We start from the raw sequence: 26,245 nt of genomic DNA on the forward strand, positions 1-26,245 counted from the left end.
TAAGCTTCATAGCAAGACCTTGTCTCCTAGCATAAAAATTCCACCCTCACTCCAGCAAACTGGAAAAGAATTAATTAAACTAATTCCTAAATTAATTAAACTGTTTATTTGAAGTAGAACGTATAGTGTTACAAACACGATTGTTGAGTCCACCCCCTGGCTCTGCCATAACCTGCTCTGTGACCTGTGGTTATTTTTTAATCTCAGCCTCTGCTTCATCTCCTATAAAATGAATAATAATTAAATGTGTCTAACATCAAGCCTTGTAAGATTAAATTAATCAGTAGGCATGCAGCATTTGCTTCGAATATCTTCAGGACTTTTGATGTATTCGTTATTGGTGTTTCTGAAATTCTTCACTTAGCGATGATGGCAACAGATATTTTAAGCAATCTCAGAATGCGTGTGTGTGTGTGTGTGTGTGTGCGTGCGTGCGTGTGTGTGTGTGTGTGTGTGTGTGTGTGCATACATAATGCAGAGTCTTTCTTTAGGTTTCAGGACGTGGCATCTCAGAACTGCAAATTCCAATTTATTATCTAACAATATTTATTCCTAATGCCAAAGAGATTTTATTTGAAGCAAAGATGTTGACCACTCACTTGCAGCAAATGTAAGGACAGTAGCAGGAAGAATTTTATTAAGAATATCATGAGTAACAAACTGTGAAACAAACTTTTAGACACAGAAATAATTCTCATTTTTGTATTTTTGCAACCTTCTGAAGTTTTTTTTCTTATAGAAGTCTGGGGTCTAGGTAAATCACAGACTATTAAAGTCTGTGGATTTCTGCATTCTGCCTTTAGTTGTGTGTTATGCTAGCAGAAGGTCACATTTGACCTTGCTTGTTATTTTACAGTTGTCCACTATAAGAAGATATTTCAATTTAAAAAAAAAAATTGATGAAAAAACAAGCATATTGAACAAACCCACTGCCCATTGATAGTCAATGTAGTTGGGAAGATTAAAGTTAAAATGGGGGGACTTAGGTATGATGTAGATTAGTGATTTTAAAAATGACAACAATAAATTAATCATAATAAAGAGAGGAAACAAGGTAAGTTGTTAATAATGAAATTAACACAAGATTCCATGTCTTTTATCTTTCTAACATGTTCTTATACAAACATTCCATATGACACATTGAAATTTAACATCTCTGTAGTTGAAACCAGTTTTGCACATAAGATTTCTCAACTATATTTGTAATTGAAAGGTGTCTTTAACTCCAACTAAAACAGACTGTTTGAAGGAAAAAATAAATATTTTAAATGAGAATTTAATAAAATAATGTTAACAAATTTGTTGTTCCAAAATTTATAACTCTACTTATTTTTTTCATAATAATCAAATAAATGTAGCATTCTATTTAGATTTTTGAGTATAAACATAAACTACAGCATATAGTTTATATGTTTACAGATTCTATGTATTACAGATTTTATTTACAGGTTTTAAATATTAAAAATATATAAAAGCATTTGATTTTAAGAAGAATCATAATATTAGTATTTATTTTATGGCATACTACTCATCCATAATTAATTGCCACAAAATTTTGGGAAAAAATTAAACTTAATGTATTATTGGGGAAAGATCATATCACTTCAAGGCAGGTGACTCTCAGGCACATCATATAGACCACGCTGGCTTTGAGTGCACAGAACTCTTCCTCCCTCTGCCTCCTAATTCTGGGAGTAAAGGCATGCACCACCACATCTGGCCCATTCTTCTTCTTTTATCTCTAGCCCCTAAGCCAACCCTAATACCCCAACTTGTGCTCCTTTATGAATGCATAACAGACTAGGAAATGATGCCCTTCCTCGCAGGCTTCATCTTTCACCCTCTTCCTTTATGCCTGTTCTCTCTTAGAGAGAAAGTCCTTCAAGTAGCATTTCTATATATCTTTGGAATAAAGCAGTAATAATTAAATCTTTGGTTCATTTGGCCTACTTGATCTATCAGAAATAGAGTTATAATATGCAAAGCTAGTGCACATTCAGGAAAAAAAAAAGGTAGCAGTTTGGAAATTACTCGTCAAACTCCATTTTTCTGTTATGATAAGCTAGTCTAGATGCTAAACTGTCAGTGGCTATAAATTCTGGCAAAGTCCAGGAAAGCACTGGCACATAACTGTCTTAACTTGGAGGAGAACATTCCTGTTCCTTCAAACCAGTAAAAGAGAGTACTCATGTTGGTTTTTCACATTAGTAAATTAGTTTGATAATACTTTAAATATCAGTAAATTGAGGGAGAATAACACTGAAATGGTCTCTCCATATGCTAGTGCCTGTTTTTAATCCCAGAACTCTAAAGGCAAAGAACTCTAACTTGAATCTTTGAGTTCAAGGCCACCCTGACCTACAGTTTCAGGACAACCAGTACTATGCAGAGAAAACCTGTCTCAAAAAACAAAAACCAAACAAAGAAAACCTTGAAACTGTCTACTCCATTGTATTTCACAGGCTTTAAATCTTCCAGAAACTCTTGTTCCTATCAGGTACTACAAAGTTTCCATAAGACTGGGGTCAGCCTTTGTGGTACGTGCTGTAACCTTGGCATCTAGGAGACAGAGATCAGATAATAATGACATCAAGGCCAGCCAGGGCTTCATAGCCAGAGCCTACTTGAACAAACAAACAAAACCAAATAAACAAATGAATATCAAATATAAACCCAAGGACTGCTCACCATTGTAATTATTGCATAGTTCTTTTCTCTGGTTGAAAACAATTATTAATTGCCTTCAGAACTTAGACAAAGGCAAGTGATCTAATTATATTAACAGCAGAAATGGAAAGAGAATAGAGAGAAGTGTCCAGTGCTTTTCCTATCTTTTATTTATTGGGCATAGGATTATTAAATGATGAAAAGATTATTCAATTTTGAGTCATATATGTTGTTCCTCTCAAATATCACAGATCTTCAGTAAACGTAACAAAGGATGGTGACCGAGGTAACATGCAAGGAGATTTCAAAATTAGTAGGAAACCAATCAATGATTTTTAGCATAGTACAAACTAACAGGTGAATTGAGTTCAGGATCTGAGATGTCAGCAGCATAAAAGAAATGGGTGAGAACTGTGGTGGTATTGTGTTCCCCAAAATATTGTGTACCTTAATAAACTTATCTGGGGTCAGAGAACAGAAAAGCCACTAGTTAGGCAGTGATAGCACATGCCTTTAATCCTAGCATTCCAGAGGCAGAAATCCATCTGGGATCTCTGAGTTCAAGGCCACATTGGAAAGAGCCAGCATGGTGACTCACGCCTTTAATCCCAGGAAGCAAGCCTTTAATCCTAGGGAGTGATGGTAGAAAGCAGAAAGGTATATAAGGCATGAGGACCAGAAACTAGAAGCATTTGGCTGGTTCAGCATTTGGCTGGTTAAGCATTCAGGCTTTTAAGCTGAGAGCCATTGAAATTGGGATGAGGACACAGAAGCTTCCAGTCTGACGAGACAAGACCAGCTGAGGAATTGGCAAGGTGAGATAGCTGTGGCTTGTTCTGTCTTTCTGATCTACCAGCATTGACCCCAATAACTGGCCTTGGGTTTGACTTTATTAATAAGAACTTTTAAGATTCATGCTACAGAGAACATTAGAACTATATACTTTAAGAAGTCGATACTGTGAATAAAAGAAAGAAAATGAAAAATTTTAAAAAGTAAACTAATAAAAATATTGGAAATGAAAACACAGTGGATTAAATATGAATGAAAAGAATCACCAATTTAATTTCCCAAACAAAAGAATAAGTACCAGGAACAAACCAGGTTGATGAAATAGTGCATTCAAACATCAACAATAATAAGAAAAAAAAAAAACATGACCACAACTTCCAACATCAAAAGATCAAACCCAAAAATCCAAAAGAAAGAAGAAATAGCTGAGATACATACTAAATACATAAATGTTTTGGGGCTAGGCAGATGACTCATTAGATAAAATACATCTCACATAAAGATTAAAGTCTGAATTCAAATTCCCAGCATGCAGCAACTCACATAAAAGCCCAAATGATGGTAAGTACCTGTTACTCAAATGCAAGGTCTGTAGATGTGGAGACAGATGTAATCCCAGAACTTGATAGACTCAAATATCTCATCAGGAACTATAAAGTCAAGAAAAGCATAGAACAATATATTATAAGCACTGAAAATAATTAACTATCTACTTGTATTCATTAGGTATCTTTTCAAATAGAGGAATAAGAACATTTTAACACAAGCATAATATAAGGCATTTTATGACCATTAATCCAGTATTCTTAAAGGAATACTGTACACGGAAAAGAAAGGAACCAGTTTCAATCATAAGCATATGTAAAAGAATAAATTTCATGAAAGGAATAGGTGAAGAGAGGGAGAGAGCTAGGAAGGAATCCAACATGTTCAACCTAGTAAACCAGGAAACATTTAATAAGAATAGGAGAGAAAGGAAGAAATAATGATCGAACAAGCAGGAAAACAATTGACAAAAACAAGGAAAATGGAAGTGAACATCTCTCAATAACGATCTCAAGTATACATGGCCTCAAATCACCAATAAAGACATGCAGTCTAGCCAACTATTTTGGAAACATGAACAAATTATCTGTTGTCTCTAAGAAATAGACCTCATAAGCAAAAACACAAACAGACTGAGAGTCAAAGGATGAAAAATCATGTATAAAGTAAATAAATCCATAAACCAACTCACATAGCTTTTCTAATATCTAATAAGGTAGAACCAACCAAACAATTAGAAAAGACAATGAAATCACTACATATTAATAAAGAAATTATTCACCAAAAACCTATAATAACACTTGGGAGAGCAGACCCTGCACCTTGCCTGAGCAGCACAATAAAACCAACCCCATTGGTGGATGTGTGGGTGAGTCAACCCTAATGTGAGCACAAGAGAGCTGTCCTCATTACTCATCTGCATAGACAGGGAAGAGATGCTTGCTCACCTCCCACCCATCAATATCTGAGGCAGGTGGCAGAGCTGGCCCTGAGGCCATAAGGGCAGAAGAGCTGCCCTGTCCCTCACCAGCTGCAGCACTTGACAGAGTGGCTCCTATGACACACTTGGGCAACACAGTAGAGCTGGCTCTGAAGGTATAGATGTCAGAGAACCAACCCTGAGGACATGAAAGCAGGAAAGCTGGCCCAAACCTTTGCTCACCACTGCAAGTGGTGAATTAGCCAAGGCAATGCTGGAGAGCTCCCCCTGGTGGTGAAGACAGAAAAGAGCTGGCAAGCTGAACAATCCTGCAACGACCCGGGCCAAGAACCAAGGTTATGTGTTGGTCCACCCCAACATCCACCCCATCTGTGATCTGCTAGAGCACATAAAAAAACTGATCCTGCAAACCCAAAGCTGCAGGATCTCCACAACAAAGGACAACAGCAGGATTACCAAGAGGAGTTCCAGTGAGGGCCCAGAATCAATAGTGCAGCAGAAACCAGAGGCCTCAGACCAGACCAATGACTCTTTGCAATGAACACTTGAAAGTAAAGACACATGGACAAAAGGGTTTACTGTGTGACTCACTATGTCATACTGCAGCTTCATGAGGAGATTGATTTTTCCCTTCTCTTTTCTTTTTTCTTTTTTTTCCTTCTTTTTTTTCTCTTAAATTTTATTTTATTTTATTTTGGGGGCAGTTGAAAGGGCAGATGGCAGACACAAAAGGATGGAGAAATGAATGTGATGGAAATGCATAATGTGAAAAACACAAAGAATAAATAAAGTTAAAAAGAGAAAAAAAGAACCTATAACAATTGTAAATATGAATATACTAAACATAAAGCTCCTATTTTCATAAAACAAATATTAATGGCCATAAAATATCAGATGAGTTCTGGTAGAATAATAGTGAATGACTCCCAAACCCCACTCTTCATCTTAAATCCGTTATTTGTGCTGGTTAGTTTTTGTGTCAACTTGACATAAACTAGAGTGATCTGAAATGAGGAGACTGCAATGAGTAATTACCTCCATAAAACTAGGCTGTAGGGCGTTTTCTTAACTAGTGATTGATATGGGAGGGCCCAGCCTATTGTGGGTGATGTCATTCCTAGGCTGGTGGACCTTGGTTCTATATGAAAGCAAGCTAAGCAAGCCATGCAAAGCAAGCCAGCGGGCAGCACTCCCTTTGGGCCTCTGCATCAGCTCCTGACTCCAGGTTTTTGCCCAGTTAGAGTTCCTGCCCTGACTTCCTCTCAGGATGGTGTGTGATGTGGGAGTGTAAGCAAATAAACCCTTCCTCTGAAAGTGGCTTACAGTTCTGGAGTTATATCACAACAACAGAAACCCTAACTTAGACATTCTCCAAACTAAAAATTAACAAATTACACCATGAATTAACTGGACTCTATTTCCATTTTTTATTCAGTATAGTGCTTGAAGTCTTAGCTAGACCAATAAAACTAAAGAAAGACATAAAGGGATCAAATAGGTTAAGGGTAAGTCAAGTCATCCCTGTTTGCAGCTGATGTGGTCCTATATATAAAATAGCTCATAGATTTCACCAGAAAATTATTAGAACTGATTAATACTTTCAATACATTGGCAGAATACAATGTCAACATATAAAAATCAGTACCTTTCTGATATACCAATAATGAAAAGCTGAGAAAGAAATCAGGGTCACAACGCAATTCCCATAGACACATAAAAAAAAAAATTACTTTGAAAAACTGGGCAAGGTAGTGTATGCCTTTCACCCCTCAGCACTCAGGAGGCAGAGGCGGGTATGTGTCTATGAGTTCAAGTCCAGCTTGGTATATATTGCAAGCTCCAGACAAACCAGGTGCACATAGTAAGACCTTGTCTCAAAAAACAAACAAAAATAACAGTTTTAAAATACCTGAAAATAACTTTAACCAAGGTAGTAAAAACATCCACAATGAAAACTAGAACACTGAACAAAGATATTGAAGATATTAGAAAATGGATGATCTTCTCATGCTCATGGATCAGCAGAATTGATATTGTGGAAGTGACTATATTACTAAAAGCAATCTACAGATTTTCACTCATATATGGACTCTAGGTTTAGCCCCACCCCCCAGTTTCTGGTTATTCAATATCAAGTTGTCAGCCTTGAAAACAAATATGTCAAGCAACACTATATGAACTGAGCAGTTGTATTTATATTTATGCATGTATTGTGTAGTGTATGTATTTATAACAATATAACGAAAAAAGAGCTATGGATTTGAGAAGGCGTTAGAGGGATGGACAAGAGAAAAGCAGGAGGGAGAAAAGAGAGGAAGAGAAATTATGGTATTATATTTTAATTTCAAAAAAAATATAAAATAATAATCCCAATTGAATTCATGACACAGTGGTTTAAAATACCTGGTCTTGATCTAGTAAACAAAGGCAAACCCATCAACTTAGTCCTCTGCTACAACTTGCATTATTTTTGGACCTAAAGAGCTATAAGATTTATGAAAGCTAACAGCTTTTTTTTTAAATAGCAATAGAGAAATGCCATTTGACTGCAAAAAAAATAAATAAATAAATAAAAGCACACAGGGATGCATTTGTGTTTTAAAAGGTGTATCTTACAGAAAGAAGGAGGAATTGGGAGATGCCAACCAAGATATGCTGACATGGCAGATGGATCATTCAGAGCTGAGGGTGCTTGAGAAGAACGGGCATAGAAAGAGCTATCAGAACTGAGCTTTCTCACCTGCAACAAGCTAGAAAGAGTAAGATGAGAAAGCTGCCTCTCTTGAACCCAAGTGAAAAAGCAATTCCTCTTGCTGATAACTAGGATTTGGTGCTGTGCTGAAGTCAAATAAAGCACCCTTGCAAAATAAAATAACCTTTACCTTTTACTAGCTTCATATCCCTTCATTCTCCTCCTAGTGACCTTCCTGCAATTGATTGACCCTTGCCCAGATCATAGAGCTCACTGTTTCTTCACAAGTTTACTATTCTTCCTTCAAATCATATAGAAACTTTACTTTGCTTCTTTTCTGTTTTTCCTTCCGTTATTGAAGGTCCCTTTGGGCACTAAAAAATTAACACTAGAATGATTTTTGATGCAAAAAAAAAATGGGTAATTTAGCTGGGCAGTGGTGGCACATGCCTTTAATCCCAGCACTTGGGAGGCAGAGGCAAGCTGTGAGTTCAAGGTCAGCTTGGTATACAGGACAGTCAAGGCTAAGAGAGACCCTGTTTTGAAAAATCAAAAAAAAAAAAAAAAAACGTGTAAGTTAAAATACAATACTTGGTGTGGGCCATAGTGCAATCTAACTGCTGTTTTTATATTGAGCAGGACATGAAAGGCAATGTGCCAGCCTAGGAGACAGATTTCAAAAAATCTTAAACATACTGACAGCCTGATCCTGGAGTTTTTGCCTTCAGAATTGTGAGAATAAAAATCTCTGTTGCTTAAGCATCCAATCTGTGGTATTTTGTTTGTCAGCCCTAACAAACGAAGTAATGCCTACAACTTAAATACACATGCTTAAAATAATTGGGTAACATCTTCTCTACATATCCGTTTCCTCAATGCTATGAATTCCCCTGAAAGAGATGGTATAGCTTACTTATGTCAGCATAAATTTTATTAAATATCTAAGAGAAAACATATATTTGATCTTGTGGACAGCTTATCGGGGGTGGTATTACGGTTCTACTTTCCCATCACGCAATTTCCTCCTCTAGCTAAGAGCATTGTAAAGAGTGCTGACCACAGCACTTACACAATTGCCTTCAGACCAACAACCTTAATGAGAAACTGATGTCTGTGTTTTCATCTCTCCACTGCATGGTGACTGTTTCTTTTAGAGTACTGCAGCAATCATTTGCTCATGTACACTAGTAACAGCATGTTCTCAACAATTGCATTGCTGAGCCATCTATTATATTTGGTTCCTCATATTCTTCCTATTCATTCATTTTTAAAGTGACCTTTTTAATTCCTTGAGAATTTCATACATATATACAATGTACTTTAATCATATTCTCACCCCACCGATTCTCCTTTCTCCCCTCAGGTCTATCTCCTCACAACAACTTCATGTCTCTTGTATAACATGAAAAGGACCAGCCTTAATATTATACTTCCCAGGGGCTCAGAAGAGAAAACTACAAATGTCGAGGACTATTTTCATGAAATAGAATCTCAGCACACCGAACTCTTTAATCCACTTGATTTTATTTCTCTGAGATAAAATCCTATCCACATATCTTCAGTTCTGTACTCAAGCCTAGTTCCTTTCTGTTTAATTCTCTCTATATTTATCTGCTGTTCCCTCTAAGTTCTATCTTAATTCTCTCATCTTAGTTCTGCCCCATTAGGTTCTCATCCATCTAGTTCCTTCCCATCTTAGCTCCTCTCCCATCTCCTTCTTTCTCATCTTGTTCTTCCCCATCTGGTTCTTCCTCATCTTCCATCTTGTTCCTCTAGTACTCTCGTTTAGCCCTTCAATCTAGTTCTTCCCATCTAGTCCGTTCCTCTACAGTTCTTACCCATCTAGTTCTTCTATTCTCTTTTTTGTCCTCAAGTTCTCTAGTCAAAATCCTCCTTCTTCCTCTCAGTTCTCTGACTCTCTCAGTTCTCCCCAAGTCTCTCAGGAATCCAGTTATAAACCCAAGCAATAGCAATCCTCTGGCTCAGCAAGGACACCAGACTTGAATTCTTACAGGGCCATAAAAGTAGGAAGAATTGTCTCCAGGCCGTGACTGTCAGGATTTCTTTTATAACTCAAAATGGGAGTGGTAAAAGAGGAGGTCAACTGAGTGCTAATGATCAGTTAGTATATCAAAAAGGGGATCTATGTGCTCTGTCTACATTCCTAGAAGTGGTTAGGTAAGAAGTTAGGGGTCTATTAGTAAGGCTGTATAAGAAGGGAGGATCTCACCCTAAATTGCACAAGAAATAAAGCTATGCATCTGACCTAGGAGACAGGTGTTATTGCATTTGGCCTTGGAGGCTTGATAGGTATTTAGATAAATACACTGTTAGGGGTTCTTGAAAGCACACAAAAAATCATTTTAGGAACCAGCTAATATATATATGCTAAAATATCACCAAGACTTCTTAAGCCATGGCTTGACCTTTGGAGAAGTCCTTGACTTTTCCAAGTAGTAGCTGAACTCCATTAGGTTTTCCTGTGCCTTGCAGTAAAGTCTTTTTAATTTTTTATACCCCACTGATTCCAGTTTGTATGTAGGGCCATTGACTGAGCATAATCTACCTATCATGAGCCTCACCCTTAAAGAAAACATACTCTTTCTACCCAGAAGCCATCAACTACTAATAGTTCCTCAGCTAACAGCGGATACTTGTGAAATCATCCTTGCTTCATACTAGAATGTTGATCAGCTTAATCCTGTGCATAAAACCACAGTGATTGTGTTGTTATGTGATATTTGTACATTGTGTGAAGATGTACTGCTGTGACTGGTATAATAAAAAGCTAACTGGCTGGTAGCTAGGCAGGAGATATAGGTGGGACAGCCAGACACAGAGGATGATGGGAAGAAGAAGGGTGAAGTCATGAGCAGAGGAAGAGAGAAGCAAGATGAATGTGCTGTGTTAAAAAAAGGCACCCCAATGTGGCAGAGGATAGATAAGAAATATGGGTTAATTTAAAATGTAAGAGTTAGCTAGTAACAACCCTGAGCTATCAGCTGAACATTTATAATTAATGTTAACTCTCTGTGCGGTTATTTGGGGAGCAACTGGTGGGGCAGAAAAGTTCACCTATAAATGTTGTTCCAACATGGGGCCCCAATTTCCACATAGGGCCTGAGGAAAAAAAATGCAGCAACTGCCTGCCTCAGCACAGACACCAGCATCCCAGTGTTGGGGGATTGAATGCAGTTCCTGGTTAATAAACACAACTCTTAGCTAGGCTCATGGGGTATAGCATTTATCTCTCATAGACCAAAGAGTGGGGCAGAGCCAGCTGCCAAAGCTGTGGTGGAGGTCCTAGTCAATACTTAAAAGTTTAAAGGCTCATGTATTTAAAAAAAAAAAAAAAGAAAGAAAGAAAGAAAAAAGAAAAAGAAACAAAGAAACTTAGAAAAACTACAAAACATGTAATGTATATTTTTCCTACTCAAACATAAAACAAAAAAATCATATTTGGCTGACATGTGTACAATGAACAGTCTATACTTGTATTAATTTAGATGTGTATGTGACCTTTAAAAGTTTGTGTATTTTTAGAACACGGGGACCAGACACCAATGAAAATGGATGATCTGGGTGATCTAGCATCTCAAAACTCCTCTGTTACAGTCTTCTCAGAATTCTGCATCTGAACAGCTTCAAAGCTACTGGCTAAAAGAGTCCAGCCTCACAAACTACTCCAGGCAAGACTTAACAATTATCCTGATTTTCTCAAGTTTTCCCCAAAGATACCATTGCCTACAGACAATGGGAAGAATCTAGATAACAACGCCCACACTCCCCAAGAGATGGGGTATGGGTGAGTTTTGGCTACTCAATGCATTATAAATGTTAGGCATTATTGGGTTGTTGGTTACAAGTTGTTATTGGTCATAGTCAGAAAAAAAAAGCTAAACAGAGGAGTTAAATTCAAAAATCTCTTTCCAATGGAAAAAAGGGAGATATAGGAATGATAAGGGAAAATGGTAGATTATTGAATCTACTTTCATCCAAAAAGCATCTATTAATCTCAAAATATTTTACATTGGTGTGGATTTTGGTTTATTGATACAAATTATAGTTATTTTTTATACTGTTTGTATGTTTCTACTCTTGTTTGGGGTATTATGCTTATGCAGCTCATTAAAAAATATAATGTATAATTAAGAAATACATGTTAGTATTTAGTCATTTATAGTAATCAAACTTGTAGTCATAGTAAGTATGTTTTCAAGGTTAAACAGATATATTTAATAGATGGATGGTCTTCAAATATTTCAAAGGCCTATAGAATATGGCATTTAAGATGTTTTAACAACTAACATATCTTGACAGTGAGACACATCTGCTCCTGGCAGCAACAATTTACTTCAAAAGAAGATGATGGAAATTAAAGAAACTCCATATGGAATTTGCTTTCCTCATGAAAAAAGCTAGACAGTATAACAAAAAACTGCCCTTGCCTCAATTGCTAACATTATGCTGTCCAAACTGGACCAACAAGATGCAAAAGAAAGTAACTATGAAACTTTGCCAAGACAAGGTAGGACAGTCCTTCAAAATTCCCTGTTTCTAAAATATGTCTGCCAGATATACAAGGCTTGTGGACCAAAGATGGATGCCCTAACATTACAGAAGAATTTTGGTTGATCGTCCAGGCACCCATATGTCCCTGTTGTTAGGTAGTATTATACTCTTCTGGGGACTTTGAGGGAAGTAAAGACTAAATAATTACATTTAAAGTTTTCCTTAGTTGTGATAAAAAGATAAATTAGATATAAAACTTTAGATTCACAAAAATAAGACAGACAGTATTTTCTCTAAATTTGCCAAATACAAATGGACTGGATATTGTAACTGTAATTCTTACTTAATAACTCTTTTTGTTGTATATAATTTTACTATGTTAAAGTTAAAACCTTCCTTTTTATTTAGACAAAAATGGGAAAACGTAGGATATTTGAACATTGTGTGAAAATGTACTGCTGTGATTGGTGTAATAAAAAGCTGACTGACCAGTAACTAGGCAGGAGTTATAGGCAGGACAGCCAGACACAGAGGATGCTAGGATGAAGAGTCTCAGGAGTCAGGAGCAGAGACAGAGAGAAGCAACATAAATGCTGAAAGAAGGTACGATCATGTGGCAGAGAGTAGATGAAAAATATGGATTAATTTAAAATATAAGAGCTAATTAATAATAAGTCTGAGCTATCAGCTGAGCATTTATAATTAATATTAATACTAAGTCTCTGTGTGGTTATTTGGGAGAGGGTTGCAGGACAGAAAAGTCTGCCCACACTGTGTTCAAGAGACCAACCATCCTGTCATGTCCAGAAGATGGTGTCCAATCCCATGGAACTGGAATCACAGTTTTGAGCCTCTAGGTGGGTGCTAAGTCACCTGAAAGAGCTTGAGAGCTCTTAACTACTGAGCATCTTGCCAACCTTTCTTTCATATATAGTTTTGGTTTTGGTTTTGGTTTTGGTTTTGGTTTGTTTGTTTGTTTGTTTTTTGGGTTTGGGGTTTGGGGGGTGCCCTTTAAACAAATTTATTTTATATCCTTTAAAAACATCTTCCAACAAAGGAGAGTGAAGTCCACAGCTGGGAAAAGTGCACATAACTCAGTCAACTGCAGTCATCCTACCCACTGGGCAACTCTGCTGCAGACATTTCCTAAAATTTACCAAACTGAAACAGAAGGCTGAATGATATGTAAGGAGGAAAGTTTTAGATAATTTTCAACTGGATTTTTAAAAAGGAGATGCTTCTGTCTTCCCAGAACAGCCAGGAAGCAGGAGCTACATGCAGCACTGTGAGAATGAAGACATTTGTCCTTAAGAGCATTGGCACGTCTTCTCAGACACATCTAAGGTAGGACAGGGCAGGTGGCAGAAGCAATGGGAAAGCATTACTAGTGATATCTAACCAACAGTAAGTTTAGGAAATTTAAAATTTAGAAAAGCAAAAGAAGGGCAGCATCTCACCCACAAAAATGCTCAATAAAAAGTATATTGTGGAGGGTAGTGCATGAAATTTGGTGTAAAAGAGGGTGGGGGTAACGGGCCAGTGTGACAGCAAAAGTCTCAATGGAAATACAGAATCGTGGCTCTGAGCAGAATAACACGTGCTGACGCTGTGATTGCCCAGGATAACTTTGGTTCTCTCACATTGACACTGTTGGAGACCAGGATGGAAGCAATGTTCCCACAGTAGTGGTAGTTAGGAGCAGACTGTAGCTGGAGAATTCTGTCTCTGGGTCCCGCCAAACCCTGGCAGCCCAGCAGCCCACTTATAAAATAAACACACAGATGCTTATATTATTTAAACTGTTTGGCCTAATGGCTCAGGCTTCTAGCTATCTAGTTCTTACATCTTAAATTAATGCATTTCTATAAATCTTTACCTTGCCATATAGCTCGTGGCTTACTGGTGTCTTCACATGCTGCTTGTCATGGTGGTGGTTGGCAGTGACTCCTCCCACTTTCCTGTTCTCTCAGTTCTCCTCTCTGTTAGTCCCACTTATACTTCTTGCCTGGCCACTGGACAATCAGTGTTCTATTTATTGGCCAATCAGAGCAACATATAGACCATCCCACAGCAGACAGCACTATAACCAACTAGTCAAAGAGAAACTCTAAGCCTTCCAGAAAAAGCTCATGTGACCTGCAGATGAATTTCAAACTGTTAAAATGAACAAACTCACTTAAACTTTTGTCCTAAAAGTCTAGACTTTGCCTTTGTGACTGATTGCCCAAGTGCCTACATCTTCAGGCTCTGACTACACCAGGTCACAAAATGCCCCTCTGTAAGAAATATCCTGATTCCATTCAAAGATTTGAATTTTACCCAGTGTTTTGATATAAGGAGATAAGCATGATGAACACACAAAATCTGTTCACCTGTTGTAGAATATTAGTTTAAGGTGTGTTAATTTTGTTTATGTTGCATTTGTTTAACTCTATGAAGCTGTGTTACTTTGCTTGCCTAAAACACCTGCCTAATTCACCTAAAACAGTTGAATGGCCAATAGCAAAGCATGACAAAGGATAGGTGGGGCTGTCAAGCAAGTAGAATAAGAAGGAGAAATCTGGGAGGAAAAAAAGAAAGAGCAAGTTTAAGGAGCAAGAGAAGAAGGGACCAGCCACCCAGCCAGCCATGGTTTAAGAGTGAAAGTAAGATATACAGAAGTTAAGAAAGGGAAAAACCCAGATGCAAAAGGTGGATGAAATAATTTCAGGTTAAGAAAAACAGGCAAGAAACAAGCTGAGCTAAGGCTGGGCATTTATAATTAAGGATAAGCCTCCATGTGTGATTTATTTGGGAGCTGGGTGGCAGGCCCCTGAAAGATCTAAGTATTGGAGAAATTATTTTGGCCACTCCACGTAGTTAAAAGGATATTTATTTAATGGCGTAACTCACAAATTAAGTGAAAGGTAGGTCGCAGGGTCTGGGGAAGGTGTATTGCAATCCAGCGGTGTTCTCCGGAGCTCTGCACAGTCCACCTTCACCGTTCAGCGTCCCGTCACCGAGAGAGCGCACAGAGAGAACGCTGGCCCATTCAGTTCTCAGGTCTCCAGGCGCTTCCCCTCGCCCCGCCTCATAGGCGTGACAGTTGCCAGAGTCTCAATGGGGGTTGGAACTTCCAGATCCAAGCTGGAATGGCTACCCACTACATCTAAGAGTAAAAAAAAACAACCAATTATACTCATCTGTTAAAGTTGATACTGTGAGCAAGTCAAAAGCTTTGGTATCTACTTTCATGATTTCCTCTTTAAAATGTAATATGATCCAGCCATTTAGCCTTTAGTAAGATGGTAAGTGAAGGATTGCAAACTATAACCTCCATTTGCATAATCACCCATAAATAGGTAGTTTGTATCAGGAATCTGAACTTCAGGTCTGAATCATAAACTATCTGTGTATATCCCCATATACTGTTACTAGCATTGATACTGACTGCAGAGTCAGCTCTTCCAAAGAGTAGATCACAAAGATCACCTGGCTGCTTCAGATGTTTCTAAAGAAGGTACTTGCTCTGCCATACCATCTATAGGTACATCTCCAGATCCAGCAACCCAGTTAGGAAGAACAACCTGCAGCACCAGCAGCAGCAACAGCAACTGTAGAAACACAGACAGTGAAGGCTGAAGCCAGAGCTCTCCTTTCATATTCTTAATTAGCATTTGCTATTATGGTTCACGTGGAAAAATTACAGACCAACATGCATACAGGGCCAAATTAGAGTCCTTTATTAGCAGGTAAGAGAGAAAATACTATGGCCTCAAAAATTCTTTGTGGTGATATTTCATTTGTGCTCTAACAAATAAAGCTTGCCTGAAAATCAGAGGGTGAAGCAAGCCATTAGCTAACCATAGAGGTCTGGAGGTCTGTATAGACAACAGACAGGAAGTGATATGGCTGGGCAGAGAGAGGAAGTGATAAGGCAGTGTCGAGACAGGAGCTCAGTCTTTTTTGGTCTGAGGATTCAGTAGAGGTAGGATTTAGCTCAGTGGTAGAGCACTTGCCTAGCAAGAGCAAGGCCCTGGGTTCAGTCCTCAGCCCTGAAATAAAAATAAAAATAAAAAGTCTCTCTAGTGACTGGCTTCTTTACTTCTCTCATCTTTCAGCCCTGATAGCTGGCTCTGGGTTTTTATTATTAAGACCAATTAGAATTCATGCTAAAATTCTTGACCCCAAAGCTCAAGCTTTTTAAAGACAAAAACTGCAATGACCTCATTGTCAAAGGAATCTTGTATCATGTGTGTAGACAGATTTATCAGTTGTTTCGGTTATTTATCTGTGCCACCACAGTCAAAGTCCTGGAAGGTACAGAATGTATGGCTAAGATGGACATGACTTTTGAGGGGTTTAGTGACAGAAAAGCATGTGAGTAGACACAAAATGGAGTCAGGGGGCAATCAGAACAAAACAGTGTTACCTCATTCATTTCAATGCTATTGTTTTTAGGAGAGCCTATTCTTTGGGTATGTAGTTATGTTTGTTACTTCTTTGCTAGCATGTCCAAATGTTTTCCTATTTTTCTTAGACTTATAGTATTGCAGACCTCTATAGCACACACCTTTAATCTTAGCACCCAGGAGGCAGAGGCAGGTGGATCTTGTGAGTTCTAGGCTAGCCTGGTCAGCACAGTGAGTTCCCGGACTCATTCTCTATCATCGTGTCGGATTGTGAGCCTCCATCATCCTGTATGTAGTACGATTGTGAGCCTCTACCCATCACATGGAAGAATAAGAAGAAATTCATATAAACTTTGTGATTCCATAGCTTCAATGATGTTTTGATGAATTCATTGAATGAAATCATGGGACACTTCACTCCTTTAAATGCTTATAACACCTGAGAATAACATCATATTGAGCTATCTTATAAATAACAATCTAAGAGCCTACAAAGTATGTATTATTACCAAGAGATTAAAAAAGGTTTTCCACAAGCCGGGTGGTGGCGCACGCTAATCCCACTGGAGCAAGCAGCGATCTGTAGTCGAGGCAGCTGAAATGATCAGAAAGCGAAATACAAGAAAATGTCGAAAAAAAAAAAAAAAAAAAAAAAAAAAAAAAAAATCCACTAATTAGAACTAGATGTCAGAGGAATATAAATCATGTCTGAGCCAAACACCACTCTTCCTTACTATGTTAGACTAATGCAAACTCATTCATATAATTGTGAGTGAATTCTAATTCTCCAGTGCATTGTACAAGATTGCTTTCATTCAATGAACCAGATGTTTTGAAATTGTTATTGAAATTATACAGAGCCTTGACAGAAGAGAATATCTGTATGAACACAGAGCATGTAAAGGAGTGCACAGCTTCACAGATGCAAACTAGAAGTACCAGGACACTTAAGCCCCCATCACAAAACTGCTACAAATAAGATGCCTGAAAATAACAAGCATTGGTAAGGATGCAAACAAAGGAATTAAGAATTTTGCTCAGTACAGAAGTGAGAGCCCATTGTCTGTGAAAGCTCAGCTAGACAAAGTATAGTGAACTGAACTCAGTGACTTTCAAAAAGGCTTTTTAATGCAATTCACACAGAAAGTTCCAGACTGTGCCAAGCGTGTCCTGATTATGTTCAACGTACACTAACATTGCCCTCATTCTTCTCCATCATCACTTAGAGTGACTGTGGAGTAATCACTGCAAACTGAAAAGCTTTTCTCCAGTGTTTTGTGATCTTTTCCATGTGACACTGATGTAGCACCAAGGTAGAAACTTTTCCTTTGAGCAGAACAGTTGGGGTCTTCACCACAACTGATGTCCCTACTTGCAAGGGGTCGTCACCAGAAGGCCTGTTACTATTGACAAGGTCTCAGAAAATGAGGGGATAGGGATGGCTGTTGGACCTTCTAGAAGCTCTCATGGGGCCCTTTCAAGCCATTTTTAAGCAATGCTGTCTGTCCTGATTGCACATGGACTCTGGGTCTAGGTAGGGATGTGCTAAAGGTTAGCTGTGAGGGTGCAGGACTCTGTCTATGAAGCAGTCACCCAAGCTTCCCCATTCTGATGAGCTTTGATGGAATTATACTTCATTTGGGGACTTACATGGAGGCAGAAGAAAGGAATTAATTCTCACAGCAGTCACTTGAAAGAGTTTGCAGTGATGATTGACAGCAGCAGTTTAACCAAATTGTCATCTACTGTGGTTTGATCTGACCCACCAAAGCAGTGTTTTTAACTATTTCCTTTTTGGTTTAGCACTCATTGTGTGTGGAGCATAAACAAAATTGAAGAGACTTCTGTAGAACTGATTGTAGAAATGGTTTGCCAAGAATGTAAACCCCTCTAGCATTTACTCCCTGAGCAGGAAGGATCTTGGTCACAAGGAGTTAATTCTCAATGGCTTGAGAAGAAAAGTGTTGAAGTACTAGGACATAGGTTGCACTGGTGACTCCTCCTTTTCTTCCTTCCTTCCTTCCTTCCTTCCTTCCTTCCTTGTGTCCTTCCTTGTGTCCTTCCTTCTGTCTCCTCCCTTTCCTCCCTCTCTCTTCCTTCTTTCTTTCTGAACAGAGAAAAGAGATGAGTCAACCAGAAAATAACTTTAAAAAAAATATCACACTTTAAACAGGTGTACCCACAGCCTTCTTTGCCATATATACACCAAATAATTTCGCACATCAAAACTGAAGCCTCTGCATAACAGAAACTTGGGGGTTGTGACTCCTCCTTGAATATTTACCATTGCTGGAATGATTTCTCAGGCTTTGCCTGATGCTCGCTATGACTGCACTCTTGGGCTCCATGACTCTGCTGTCATCTAAGTCATCTGGGTTACTCTGATGTAGCCACATGTCACTTAGTATGTTTCTTCACAGACAGTGATCCATCACATGCAGCCTGTCGGACACTGTGACTGAAGCCAAGGAGACTACTTTGACAAGCTTCTCCCAGAATCCTCGACACTGTACTTTGTACCAGGCCGTCACTCTGCTAGAATATAAACCTAGATCACAGATGAAAGGGAAGGATTTAAAGCTGGGTGTGGTGGCAAACATCTTTAATCTTAGGCAGATTTCAATGAGCTCAAGGCCAGCCAAGGCTATATAGCGAGACCCTGAGTTTTTCTGGGGTTTTTTTCTTTTCTTTTTTCTTTTTTTTTTTTTAAGTGTACGGTGGGATTAGTAGATGAAAGAGACTACACAAAGGATTAAAAATTTAAGAATTAAAAGCATTGGAAGATTAGGTTTTTTTTTATTTTGACACAGGAAAAAAACTGAGTTTTTTAAAGATTGCTTCATAATTAGAACGAAACCTTAAAAAGACTGCACTACATGCTGAAAACTGTGATAGAGCAGATAAGAAGCAGAACATTTTAAAATGTCAAAACACATGCACCACCTTGGTCAAATAATTTGGAAGGATGGAAGATTTGATATCCAATCAGCTGAAATAAACAGGGAAACACACACACACACACACACACACACACACACACACACACCACATACTCCTAGATGATGCAGTTACTTGCTATAACACATACTTTGTGTCTGAAGAAGTTTTGTTCATTTATGCTGAGTTGCGTTTCCTGTTTTTACAATAACAACAACAAAGAGATATGCTTTATCAAGTATTGACAAGTATAAAACCAAAGCAGGGAACTTTTTTCCCCCTCTTAACTAGTGAAAACATGTTAATTTGTATTTATTATATCTCAGTTGTATCTTTTCTGAGATAGATCTGTCTTGTATGAAGTACCTAGCTTAGTATACCAGCAAATAAGCCATGCTCATAACCAGAAGGTCACGTCTTTGATGACTCCTGTCTAGAGATGTGAGCTGAACTTCAGACATGGGATAGAAGTGCCCAGAAGTTTACTCCCATGTGGCTCTTAGTCCAGATGAAGGTAATCTCACCCCTCAAGGAGTAGTTCCATCAGTATCCTCAGTTACATTGGGAAAGAGGATGGAGATTAAGGATGGTCTTGAACAAAACTAGTAATAAATAGTTCTTTATCAATCTTGGTTCATCTTTTTCTGTCTCAGCAATGGCTGAGTTGGAAAGTGTAATCCTCTGCTAAATTTCTTACTATTTCATCACTTAACCTATTTTAAATCTATTACTACGTGTCAGCAAATATAACCTGACTTCCCATCACCCTTGGAATTTGTTAAGAACTCACTCTACCATGTATACAAATAAAAATCTCTGCTGACATTAATGGAAGTTCTCAAGTTTTATCTACCCATTTGATCACTAGCCTATACTTACTCTCCTCTAAAATTGCATTATTTGGACAAGATATATGTGTGAAGTTCACCCAATAAGAGTCATCGTGAGAGCTGTGGAAATGAACACTAATCAGTATTAACAGACTGCTCTTACCCATAAGCTTTCCCTTGTGATGAGAATTCCTGGAAAGAAGCTGTATCTTCAAAGACTGATTAGAACTGCAGTGGTATGCAGAGACTGGGATGTTGTAAGGTCAGAGCCTAAACCATATCTTAGCCTAGTTTCTAAGCTTCCTAAATAGCCATTCCTTGCCCTCCTTTGAGTTGGAACTCACATTTTGTGACTAATTGATAAAAATATTTTGAAATCTACTAACTCAGTAGACTTCTTATACCAACCTGAAAGCCAAGTATGTCATCAGATAACATCTGAACCTACAGGGAAGGTTCCTCTGCTTTGCTGTAACCCACTTCTCTGAGGTTCTCACCAAGAGAGTTTTTGTTTGTTTGTTTTTTTTACTTTATTCTGGCAGTACACCACTTCATAAAACAGCTTCTATGAGAGAACATGGAACCTGGGGTAACCTAGTTCCATGTTTCCTGGACCAAGGTCACTTAACTGAGCTCCTAAATAATCTTTTCTTATTCCACTTGAGGAGAGAGCTGTGTGTTTTGCATCAACAGCCAGGACACCACAATGTGGAGATTCAAAAATAATAATAGTAATCCATTTCCACAGGAAGAATTACCTGAATGAAAATGAGGTGTCTGCACGGACCCATTGAATCTAGGCTCATTTGATGTTATTTCCTCAGGTGGGTTGTGTGAATTCTTTCTAGGGCTCCAGACTTCTCTTCATTTGGTCAACAGTCCATTTGTTTATTCTTTGCTGGTTAATTAAGGGTCCTAATTTAATAGATACATTTTGAGTCTGCTTTCAAAGCATTTAATTTAAGATATCTAATTTGTTTGCTGTTGTGGGATATTTGATCAAACCCAAGACTGTGTTAATAAATCAACCTTGGATCAGGGAGCAGAACCAGCAACTAGTTGACAGGAATCAGCCATAGAGAGTATGGAGGAGCCAGGAAGATGGATAGAGAGGTGCAATGGATTAGGGAAGGACTGGAGTTTCACGATATTTTTGGTTTAGGATAGCTAGAGAGAAGCTCTCTTGCTGGGTCTCCAGGCAAAATGGAAGGTCAGCTGGTTGCTTCTCAGCCTCTCTGAGTTAGCAGGTTTTCACCACAACATCTGACTCCTAAGTCTCTATCGGTAAATAGAATGATAGAGACTTAGTTAGAAACTATATTTGGCGGCAGCAGCAGCAGCAGAGCTGCTGCCAGCAGGACCAGAAATCCCACCAGGACACTGCCTGAGTGGCAGGATGCTGACCACAGGACCACAGACAATAGTTAAAATATCGGTAGATTCAGGTGCAGCCACAAAGCTGACAAAAAAACAAGTTTGCTTTGAAAGCATCCTGGTCTGGATGTTTGGTTGTGATTTGTTTTCCCTCAGATATCTAAGGGCATTTTGGATTCTGACTTTAGTTTGTTTTTAGTATTTTGTTCACTTTTAGCCTTTGTTTCCTGACTGTCCTCCTCAAATACTTCACTGTTCTTCTAGAGGACTGGGGGTAACATAGCTCCATGTTTCCTGAGATGTGGTCCTCAAATTTGGCTGTAGAATAAAGTCTTATTCCTTTTGAGGTCAGAGCTATGCTTTTTGTCAACACTCACTGACACACCATTTTGCAATGTCCATCCTTTACCCCCATAAGAAGTCCTACTCATTTCAGCCCTTCTTTTCCTGACCCACGCTTGTGTGAATTCAGTTCCTTAAATTGTTTTTGTTTTCTAAAAAAGACCTTTCTTGCCTTATGCCATAGTGCTTATATGTATTTTAGCATAGTATGGTCTAAAGCCCTTAGTCAGCAAGGACCATTAAATTGCCCGGGGAAAGTACTAATCAACACTTCTGTGCAAAAGGCACACAGTTAACTAGTTCATTCTTTGCAATGGGCACAATAGCATGGCACCAAAATTCCCACCCTGGATTATGCTCCACTTACCCAGGTAGTAGCAATTTTGCTATGTGCCATCAAGTGTCAGCCTTCTTCAGGAACTGACTCATGAAAAGACAGCTCCTGAGAACATCAATGCTACCATTCAAAGGGTAGCTCACATCTCACCCCTCATGAATGATCTAGATTGAGGATCTTCACTAAATTCAGAAGCTGTAATGTTTTATTTAGGCCCATAGTCATCTGTGAAATCAGCCCCTGGAGCCAATGGCTTTGAGAATGCACCAGAGCTTAGCTCTTGCATCTAGATCAGGCTATTTTGTCTATAGACTAAATCTTGTGTTAGACCCAAATTCATGTATTAAAATTGCCACGTATTAAAATTGGTTTATGCTGGAGCAAAATATGAGTGGCCATGGTGTGGAGACATAGATTTAGTTCTCCCCAAATACAGTGTACAAATGTAGAGTCAGTTTCATGGAGTTTCTATACTAACAGAAAAAAGTTATAAATCAAGGCATTTAAGAAAAGTAAAATTGGTGGAAACATCTTCCACTACAGGTAGAATAATCTAATCTACAGGCCTCGGAGACCATCTGATAGCATTCTTAACCCTTCCATTGGTAGATAATAGGGTTTTGTTAAGTCAATACATTTCAAATGTTTTTATCTATTTATCAGATCTGAGCAAAACATGGCTCTTTGAGGGACTAAAGATAGCCTGAGAGAAATTGTAATTAGGTTCTCAGACCTGAAGCAATCAGAGCTCTCCACAGTCATTGACATTATTTAAAGTTACCCTTTGTAGATGCAGCTCTTTTCCTCGGATTCTTGTATAGACACAAAGTGCTTCTGTTCAGGGCTCTGCTTTTCTTATGAAGGATAATAGAGAATACCTTCGCCATGTGAAGACAGTCAGAAGATGACCCAGTGAATCAGAAAGCAGCCCTCCTCAGACCCACCGTGGTGACAGCCTGACCTTGGACTGACAGCTTCAGGAGCTGTGGAAAAATAGATTGCTTGTAAGCCATGGTCTTATGCTTTTCTGTTTCAGTTACTCAGATGGACTGAAACACATGCACATCCTTTCCTTTTTGACTACTGATCTTGAAAGTTAGACTGCTTTCTAATAAAATGTCTAATTTGAATTTGCTTTCCAGAGGACTTACTCTGCAGCAGTTCATTGTAAGTTAAATATAATAAACAACATAAAGTAATGGAGCTTGAAAGGTAGGGGAGGATTGAGGGGTAGTGGGGAGATGACTAATGTGGAGAGACCTCAAAAACTCACATAAGAGTTGTATGGAGAGAAGTAACCAAGAACCTTAACACTTGAGAATGAAAATGTTATTTGGAACAGATGGGCAGTCTCCACGGAAGCAGAAGTTGGAGCTGCAACTGACGAACATAAAATTGCTAAGAACAGGGTTTTTCCAAGTAGAAAGACTTCTCTGCAGATTCAGTGTAGCAGAATATAATTTCAACTCATTTCTGTACCTCTAGTACTTCAGAGGTTTATAATTTTATCCTTTTGTTCCCATCAGGGGGTTTGTTTTCTGTGCCAGTCAATGAATTAAAAGGTGGGGGAAATCTTGAGCTTGACAAGCAGCAGCAGAAAAATCTGGAGAACAGCAGAAAGTAGCAGACAGCAGCAACAGTTGAAGGAAGGCATTTATTGGGGGTGAGGAAACGCACACATGCATGGGCACACAGAGAACAAGCAGAGGTAAGATGCAGCAATGCCAAAAATCCAGTCTCACTTAGAGGGCTGGGTTTTGTGAAGTCTCTGAAGGGTCTTCCTCCCCGGTGGTAGGGTTGGTCAGTTTGAAGAAAGATCAGATGGTTGATTACAACACAACTGTTTTGTAAACATGTTCTGATCAGGCCTTGAACTTGTACCAGTCCAAGGCAGGAAGTGATGATGAGGAACTACTTATAGGAGGAAAAAAAAACCCACAAGGCCTCTGTCTTAAGCTACTAGGCCTTGTCTCAGGTCAGGAGGGTGTGGAAAAAGCTGCCATCTTAGAAGTTCACAGTCTTTATTATCTAGTCATGGCTCCTCTTCCTACCTGTCTGCCTATCATGGAATCTGTCTAACTCCTAGTCTGTTTGTGGGTATTTTGATCACACTCTGACACTCCCAAGACTGCTAATAAAGTTTAGCTTGAGTCAAAGTGGAGTTAGCTTCTAGCTGACCACAATTAGCCATAGATGTTTTGGAGGAGCCAGGACATACAGAAAAATGCAGAAAGTAGTAGGGAGGGGCTTAGAAAGATTCAAGGGCTCTTTTGGATCAAGGAAGTTGAAAGAGAGAGGGGGCTCACTGGTCAATTCTCTGCCACTTCTCTGATCAATCTAGTTTTACCCTGATATCTGATTTCTGAATTTTATTTAATAATAGAACAATATAAGTAATCGCTTTACTAGTCTCTCATTTTTAGGAGACACAAGTTTTACTTCATGAGGTACAAATCCAAAGATTCATATTTCATGTTGACTGACTAGAGCACAGAAGATAAATGCCTGCTTATGAAGGTTAGGAACATTCTAATGATTCAAAGGACACTGGCTACACAGAGTCCTGAAAGGCATTCCCTGTGTGTGTGTGTGTGTGTGTGTGTGTGTGTGTGTGTGTGTGTGTGTTTAAGCTGGTTCACATCTGGCATTTGGTCAATCACTCATTAAATATGAATTAACATTATTTAGGCAATTACAATGTGTTTTGCAATTTTAATGAAGAAATAGAAGGCAAGAGGGTCTTCCAAATTCCATGAGGTCCTCACACCAACTGAAGATTAAAATGGTTATTCATTCCTTTCCTTTTCAGTCCCTTTTACTTTAAGCTTCAGAGACAGTGAATCAGTACTGAAAAAAACAAAACAAAACCTACATTCCTCGGCATGCAATTTTCTTCTAATATGGATAATGTAAAAGAAATGATTGAATGATTTAACATTTCTGAGTCCATAATTTCAAGTTTCTAAATCTATAAATATTTTCAAATAATATAACCATGAGACTGAGGTATTTCTTACAAGTTAAAGATTAACAAAGGGTAAACAATGGTAAGTGTGTCACATACAGGTGGGAAATATCCAAGGAATGAATAATTTTGCAAGAGGCAGTTTTAAATTCCAGTTTGGCATCTTCAAGAACAACTTTTTAGAGTCTCAAAGGACAGAGGAAAGAGATTTTTTTAATCTATCAAGGCTGCAACTTGAGGGAAAACCAGTCACTGGCAGATGCCTATCTTACATACTTTTTAATATATATTTCCCTGGGGCATCTCCAGGCCCATGGGGGGTATAAAGGTTCTTATATCTAAAAGTCCAAAGCTATGATTCGTACAGTAGGCATCCTTGCCTATGGGTTAGGATGTAATTTTTCAGCCCCACACCTGCATAACTGCCTGCCACTCTGCTTCCTGCCATGATGATCATGAAGTAACCTGAAACAGTGAGCAAGCTCCCAATTAAATGCTTTCTTTTATAAAAGTTTCCTTTTCCCTAGAACAGTAAGACACCCCCAATGCCCCAATGTAGACATAACCACAGTAACTACAACTGTCTATTATTCTTAATTGGACACACACACACACACACACACACACACACACACACACACACACGAAAGAGAAAGAGAGAGAGAATGCTTCTTCTAATCTACTTCTTATGGACTTGAGAATAATGGCAGTTGTTGACAAGAACAGGATAAATTTATAAGCCAAATCAATAACATACTATCATTCCTCATCTCATTCAAGACACACAGGGGAGTCTTGATGAAATCTCTCCAACCCTGAGAAGAATCCCAGATCATGTAGATGTAGACTCGTTGGCAGTAGCTACACTCTATGCTAGTACAGACCTAGATCTTCTGATAACCAAAAAGGGTTTCTATCTA

This window comes from Peromyscus leucopus, chromosome 3, assembly GCF_004664715.2.
Source record: "Peromyscus leucopus breed LL Stock chromosome 3, UCI_PerLeu_2.1, whole genome shotgun sequence".
Lineage (NCBI taxonomy): Eukaryota > Metazoa > Chordata > Mammalia > Rodentia > Cricetidae > Peromyscus > Peromyscus leucopus.